The 7,999-nt window shown below is 53.1% G+C and overlaps 1 long non-coding RNA gene across 1 annotated transcript; it reads right to left on the reverse strand.

Annotated features, from left to right (window-relative positions):
* Nucleotides 1–758: 758 nt before the first annotated feature.
* LOC143822825 (uncharacterized) lies at nucleotides 759–5,009 on the reverse strand. Its single transcript, XR_013226270.1, has 3 exons — nucleotides 4,921–5,009; nucleotides 2,233–2,370; nucleotides 759–1,006 (listed from the first exon to the last, which is right to left on the reverse strand). It is a non-coding gene; the product is annotated as an uncharacterized LOC143822825 (long non-coding RNA).
* Between the last annotated feature and the right edge of the window lie 2,990 nt (nucleotides 5,010–7,999).

The following is a 7,999-nucleotide window of genomic DNA, read 5'->3' on the forward strand; positions in this document are numbered from 1 at the left end:
TGCAATTTTAAAAGTTGTGCAGGTTTTGCAGCTGGCTTGGAGCTGTACTAAAAATGAATCTGACTCTACTGGCAGTGGAGGAGGAGGTCCCAGTTACCACGGCCGTTCTGCTCCCTGCCTGCACTGCAGTGGCCCCGCAGACACATTCAGGTGTGGACCTTGAGCAAGACTGAGGAGTGACCTGCTGGTGCAGGCAACATTGTGCTCCCCCCCCCCTGCTGTCCCCACCCATGAACACAAGGCAGGGTCAGCCCTGGGTCGTATTTGGGTGGGCAGCCTCCAAGGATTTGGGTGCTGTTTCCTCCAAGGAACACAAGGGGCGGTCATGGCATGGAGGTGGGCCATGGAAAACCACCTTTCTAGCCTGTCAATTCTGCAGTTGTAGGATCCCCGACACACATGCCATATGATAAATAAAAATATTAATTCTCAGATCCAAATGGCTAGCCATGACAAGTGACCCCAACTCCCAGCAGAGCAGCAGCCTATGTGGAAGCAAAGTTTCAGCAAGTGGCATCAAAGAGGACGCCAATTTTATAAGCCCCCCCCCCCATTTCCTTCTTTTCCTCTGAAACTCTCTGTTATTATCTTCCTCTCCTTCACCTGCCTCATATTTAATTGAAAACACAGATCTGTAGCCCAACGGGCTTTATTTTCAGCACAGAAAACAGAGCGACCTCCAAGCAGCTGTCAGTCATGACGACCTCAAGCTTCTGTGCAACCTGCACGGGACTCCCCCCCCTCCCCCCCCCCCCGGCTGAGTTCCTGTTTCATTGCAATCCAGTCAGGGGATTCTGACAAGAGTCGGGTTCCTGGTGGATGACAGAGAATCACTGAAATGTCCTTCTGGTGACCTTCAGTTTCTGGCAGCTTCAACTTCCCTTGTGGTAATCAGAGAGCTGGCAGATGAGTGACACACATGGACTGCGCACCCCCATGCAGCCTCACACGCTCACTGGCACTTGTACAGACAGACACACGCTCCAACTGCAGGGACAGAAGCCACCTTAAAGCAAGCAAATGCACAAAGAGATGAAAGCCCACAACTGGGTGGCCACAAAGGGGGGTCACAGCCACACAGCCCAGATGCACCAAGGCCCATTCAGATCCGCTCTGCTGGCCCTCTGCTTGCCTCTGCCTGGGCTCCGTGGCCACGTTCTCCCTGGGCATGCTGTCAACATGGGCAGTCGGGATGGACAATATGGCTTGGAGAAGCCCCGAAATACTCAAATCGTTCATGTACTTTTCAGACTTATTAGAGCCAAATTTTAAAAAATCCATTGGTTCAAACCAGCTGAATTAGAGGAGCCTTAATCAATTTGAGCTTCATAATAAAGGAGAAAGAAAAACAAAATGGGAATGTCTGGATCAGATCAGACAGCTTTAGAAATTTGGAAATTGACTCTCACCCTGACAAAAGTGCCACCCTGGTTCACATTTCTGTGCACGGCAGTTCCTCTGCACACACCCACTGGAGAGGGAAGGCTCTCCACTGCAGGTGGCCAGAGATGCTGCAGGTGAGCACGGTCACTTCCTGGGCATTAGAGGGATGGGAGGAGCAAGCAAGTCCCAAACATGCGGGACACATCTTCTGGGGAGCATCCTGGGACAGAAGTGGGAATGGACGTGATATCCGTTGTCCCGCCCCAGGGAGAGCCAGAAGAGGCAGGGAGGTGGCAGGCAGAGTAGGCCAGGGCAGCAACCACAACCACTGAGGCCGAAGCAGCAGCCGTGGAGAGGCAGAGATATGGCCGGTGGAGGCGGCTGTGCTGGCTGAAGTCAAGGCAGCGGCCGTGGAAAGACGAGGAGATGGCCAGAGGAGTACATCGAGGCCGTGGCTGAACCACCTGAAGCTGAGGCAGCAGCCACAGAGAAACAAGGAGACATCCGGAGGAGAAGGCCATTGCGGCTCCGGCTGAGGCCAAGGCAGTGGCCATGGAGAGAGAGAGTCTGTGGAGAAGGCCGTGGCTGTGGCTGTGCCAACTGAAGCCAAGGCAGCACCCACAGAGAGCGAGGCAGCGGCCACGCCTGCACTGCCAAATGCCACAGCAGTGGTCCCTTTTCGGGGCCCTAGTGGCGGAGGCCCGAAAATGGTAGCTGCAGAGGGCCAGCTGGGGCAGGGCAGGAGCTTGCCCAGGGTAGCGAGCAGGTAAGAGGCTCCCTGGCCACAGCAGTGGGATTGCGAATCCCCCCCCTTCCCTCCAGCCCACTTCAGAGACAGCAAGTTCTTACTCTGGCCGTGGTGGTCCATGTGGGAGCCTTCAGCGCATCCTGCGCATGCTCCACCCCCTCCTGGGTGCTGCTGCGGCTGATGAGAGGGAAAGCTGCCTTTAATGAAAATCCCGAGTTCACTGGCTGAGGCTTCCTCCCCTGTAAGCAAATATTAAGGTCAAAGTTACTTTTGTTTACTGGACTTGAGTATCAAACCGTCTCCTGTATCTCTGGTTACTTGGTTACAAATCTATGGGGCCCCCTCCCCCGTGTGCAAACAAAACACCCCATTGTCAGTGGGAGGAGAGATAAGAGTTAAGCCTGCTCTGATAAACTGCTGCATGTCTCAGGAATGTGAGATATTTAAGCCCAAAGGTGATACCTCATTCTCTGGTCCTCATAAAATCTTTGACAGGAAGATGGTCTGCTTCTTATTTTAAACATCACTAAAGAAGACTGAACTGACCAGGCAAGTCAGTTCCCCCCCCCCCATCTAGTTCATTAATAAATATGTTAAAGAGTGAGCCCTGAGGTACCCGGCTACTCACCTCCCTCCAGTCTGAGGAAACACCATTGACAACCGCTCTTTGAGTGCTCCCTGCTGTGTCTTCCAATAATGTGATCATGTGATAATGCTACCTTTACATCTTAATTTGTTACTTAGTGTTTGCGTTCTAAATGGATAAGAAGTCATTTTGAAAGTTGCTTTGCCACCTTTTAAACAATCTTTGGCTCTCAGCTGGTCTGTTTTGCTGTTTTAGCCGCTACCCTTTTATGGCAATTGCCAGCTGCCTATTTTCTCCAGGCAACGAAACATGATAATTCGTGACAGCTGTCAGATATCTTGCTGGCTTTCTTTTAAGTATATCGCCTCCTCCTCCTCCATTTCATCCGGTGACATCCATGTAGGTCAGGTGGAGAGACAGTGATTGGCTTCATGGCACAGTGGGGGCTGGAAACGGCCGTTGGGTCCTCACCTGACACGCCACCCATTATTCAAAGTAGGAACATCTTGCAAGGAATGGCTCACTTCCCCCTGTCCTGCTATTTCCTGTTTCCCTGAAATCTCCGTGGTCACTCCCATTTTCCTGCTTCTTCTTCCACCAACTTTTATCTGCCCTCACCCATTTTTGGCTTTGCCTCCTAATGGGTCCGTCGCGGCCTCCCCTATCCCTTGCATGCCCCACGTAGGCCCTCTGATGGGAATCCATGTGTGCCCCTGCCCGGCAGAGCTGCCAGGGGCATTTCTTTTTATTTGTAAGAATGCAGCCTTGCGTTGTTACGTGATCATGCATGCTGACAAATGAAAAGCAAAAGGTTTACGCTGCCCCGCAGCATAGCAGAATCTTGTTGCCCAGGCTGCCTCGTGTGGGGGCACAAATCCAGGGTGGATGTGGGGAAACAGGTCAGATGTCCCCCTGTGTGGCATCAAGAAGAATCAGAGTGACCAGCCCAAGCCAGAAACCAGGTGGCAGCGTGGCCCAACCCCAGCAAGGAGGCCAGGGAAAAGCAGGCGAGGTTGCTTGCCAGGGATTTTGCCTGGAGAATCTTCCTGGGTAGCCTCCCATCCTAGTAGCCCCCTGCTTAGCTCCTGAGGTGGAAGAGATCAGGCTGTACCCAGCCGTCTTCCTCCCGCTTTACCATTAGTCTCCTGGTATTACCTTTGAGGGGGAAGATGCTTAATATAGATTTCTTTCTAAGGCTGACCAACTCAGATGCTGAGCATTAGACCCAATGACCTCCTTCTGTCAAGTTAGATAAATCTCCCTTTTGTTAAGCCTTTCTTTGATGGAGAAACAAAAACTGCACATAATAGAGGATATTTGCTTGATATACTGAAAAAGCATCTAGAAACAAGGACTCCCTGGCAGGCACAGGTTTTACCAGTCATTTGACCCCCGTCTTCCTCTGTGTGCTGAGTGCTTTTATTTATTTAGATATTTATACTTCAGTTTTCCCCCCAGTAGGAACTCAGAGTTACTTACAACTTCATTCATTAAGGAAGGAATTCATTCATTAAGGAATTCTTATGTTATTATATAAACCACCCTGAGCCCCCGGGAGGGCCGTATATAAATATAATAAATATAATAAATAAATAAATAAATAAATAAAATAAATTCTCCCTTCTTATCCTCAAAACAACCACCCTGTGAGGTAGGTTGAGAAAGTGGCCGGTCCAAGTTCATCCAGACAACTTTCATGACCAAATGGGGATCTGAACCGATGTCTCCTAGCTCCTAGTTCAAAATTCTAATCACTGCACCACTCTGGTTCTTAAAACATGTTTTCTAGAATCCAGCTTCTCTAGCAAAGAACCAGAGCAAAATTAGATCATAGCCGCCTGTTTTGCTAGTGTCAAATACAAGCTTGGCTTCAAGAAAGTCCCATGAGAGGCAAACAATTAAAAGGAATGTAAATAATGTAGTTTATTCTGACCCAAAAGTCTTAACGGAAAAACTTCAAATATGTTCATATAAATGAATCCTTTCAAAATAATGCTTGAATAGCTATCAGTTATTTTCAGGAAATTATTTCTTTCTTCAGAAATATTTCATCATGCCTGAAGAGCTGAATTAGAGTCAATGCTTCTCCTCCCTCTAGGCATATGTGGCAACTATGTGGACATTCCCTGAGGTCCAAGGGTTTAGATCCACCTTGATTTCAGGCCCAGTCTTAGTATGACAATGAACTGTGTCCAGTGATTACCTTTGAAACAACTGGATTCAATTCCACTTTCCTTACACCAAAGGAGTGATTCTAAGCAGGGAAGTAGTGGTGGGATTACAGGCTCTGACTTCCTTTAGTTTCAGAACATTTCCTTCAGGGCCTCAGGAGGAAGGTCTAAATGGGAGGCATTTCTATAAATCAAAACAGACAGAGCATCAAATGTATCAGTAAAAATCAGGAGAATTAACTCCCCAATACTAGTGATATGAGTGGAAATACTGGGCTTGAAGCTACTTAAAAGTAGGGGTTACTATTGCTAACCTGATGAAGCCCTTGAGGCTGATATTGAGAGAGAAAAGAAATAAGGACGTGACTAAGGCACATAGTATAATGGTACTGGGAGACTTCAACTACCATCACATTGACTGGGTAAACATATGTGAGTCATTCTGCAGAAATGAAATCATAGAATCATAGAATAGGTGCTATCCTGCCACCTGCTAAAATAGTCACCATTGCAAAATTAGTACACAAAACCCATAACAACAAAATGTATATTATCCTGCTTACATCACTTATTGGCTTTTGTCTGCGAGTATAGATTTACATCATGAGTTGAGGCCTATACATCTCACCAACATTTTTCACCCTTCCTTCCACTTCACATGACTCAGGCTTAATGTCGTGGTTTGGTCCTTGGTGGCTTGGGAACCGGACCGAACCCCGCCATCAGAGGCGCCCGCGATCACGGAGGTAGGGCATGGTGATCATAGGCAAGCCGGCAGCTGGGCGCCCCACCCGATCGTTGAGGTGGCAATGGCCGCTAAAGAACCTCAATGTCCCCCTCCACCTTTTGACAAGGGCCCGGAGATGGCCCTTTGTTCCAGGAAAATGGGCCATCAGGAACCCCGGAAAACCTCGCATATGTGCATGAGTCATGATTGTATCAGCATGTTCCCTCCGCAAGTACTGGGTGGGGCAATACAGCCTAAGGAGGTGGGTTTTGTATAAAAGGGAGCTTCCACCTGGAGTTCGGTGGAAGCTCTTACTCCATACCAGCGGACTCCACGTTGCTGAAATAAAGCTTGTTCCTGTTGTATCGTTCACCAGGCCTGGCGTGACGTTTTCTTCAAAGGGGCACCCTGTTTTTTCAGTTAGCAAGCGGGTCCCCGACATCGTAAGAGCTTCCCACCGAACTCCAGGGTCGGCATCGCATCCGAGCGCTTATCGGGACGGATCCAGAGATGGCGTTTTCAAGCAACGGGGCCGTCTCGACCCCCACGAACCCCGGGAACATGAGTTTAATGTCCCCGGGAGATTTCCTCCGAAAATCGGGGGGCCAGGAGCAGCTGTCCGGGACCCCGAGACCCTCGGCAGCGGTGGCCAAGGGAAGGCGCCGGGCCATGGGGTTCCCAAGCACGGCGGGGAGCGCGCCGAGGTCTGGGGGGTTGGCCCCAACCTGGGACACCCAGCTGAGGCAGGCGCTTCGCCCGGTAGGACCTGAGGAATCCCTAGAGGACCTGCGGCGGGCCATGGCGGACTTGGCCAGGCGCTTGCAGGCAGCTGAAGCCCGTGAGCAAGCTCGGGCCGGGCCCGGAGGGACTGGTAATACAACGGCGGAGGGGATCGCGTCGAGTGAGGACGTCTCCAGCGACGAGGACGAGCCCGGCACTGGTGAGCGGGCCCCGGACCCCGACCCGGAGCAGTTTTCAGTCCCGAGTAGGCGAGACGGCCAGCGGAGAGGCGAGACAGCAGAGGATCTCGGGGGAGCGGGTGAGCCGACGGGGCGGCGAGAGCCGGACCAACGCAGGAGCGACGTGCAAGGCAGGGAGCGGCACGGCGTCGTTGGGCAAGTTGGTAGCCGGTGGAGCGGAGCAGGACGAGACGGCGGACGCCGAGAATCCCGGATCCGGAGGGGGTCGGACTACTCTCCAAAACGTTCCCCCCCAGAGCTTAAGGCGCGTTTCGACGGGACGCCGGACGACCTCCCGCAGTTCCTCCTCCACGCGCTGACGCATGCCCGGAGGTATGGAGACCGGTATGAGGACTCCGAGGACTTGGTCTGGGGGGTGGCCTCGTGTCTCCAGGGCAAGGCGGGTCAGTGGTACCTAGGGTTGGCCGAGCGCGGCGACCCGGCAACTCGGGACCTGCAGGACTTCGTGGTCGCGCTCCGCCGACGATTCCAGGACCCCCAGGCTGAGGACAAGGCAAAGAGTCGGATCAAGGGACTTCGACAGGGTACTAGGGGGGTTATGGACTATATAGACATTTTCCGGAGGGAAGCAGGCAAGGTGTTCTCCTGGAACGAGGAGACCCAAATCGAGTACTTCCGGGAGGGCCTTAACCCGAAGCTCAGGGAATGGGCCGTGATCAAGGGGACGGAAGAAGATCTGTCTACACTGGAGGGGTGGTGTTTTGTGGTCGCCAAGCTGGAAGCCAGCCTGGGTTGGGCCGCCGCACCCCCCCGGGAGGCCAAAGGCGGGTCAGCCGAGGCGCCGAGACCGGGCCCCGACAACTCTCGCCCCAAACGACCCCCGAACCCCGAGCGGGAAAGGAGACGCCGGGAAGGTCTGTGCCTGAAATGCGGGGGGTCAGGACATTTCGCAGCAGCGTGCCAACGGCAAGGGGGGGAGGACCGCGGGCTCTCCCAGGGGGGAGGTGCGACACGCCCCCAGCAGGCACGCCGGGCGGAGGACCTCCGCAACGAACCGGGAAGCGCCCAGGCGACGGGAAACGGCCAGGACCTGCTGTAGACGGTGCCGGGCAGCAGGTCCCGCGGTGCGAGGGAAAACCCCTACAGCATGAGGCGCGACCTCCGAACGTGGTAATTTTAGAGCTCCGGAACCCGGAGAACGGACTAAGTTGGGTGGGGGAGGCTCTTTTGGACTCTGGATGCGACCACAGCATGGTCCACCCCCAGATAGCCCGGGCTTTGGGGCTACCGAAGCGCATTCGGAAGGTTCCCCTGGTTTTCGTCCAGATGGACGGCAGCCCGATTCAGGGGGGACCTTTCGGGGAGGAGGTGGGTCCTATCGCCATCCACATAGGGGACCACCAAGAGCTGCGGTGGCTGATCCAGGTCCCCGTAGCGGGATATCGGGCGGTGTTGGGCCTGGAT

Source organism: Paroedura picta, chromosome 13 (genome assembly GCF_049243985.1).
Source record: "Paroedura picta isolate Pp20150507F chromosome 13, Ppicta_v3.0, whole genome shotgun sequence".
In the NCBI taxonomy this organism is placed as follows: Eukaryota; Metazoa; Chordata; class Lepidosauria; order Squamata; family Gekkonidae; genus Paroedura; species Paroedura picta.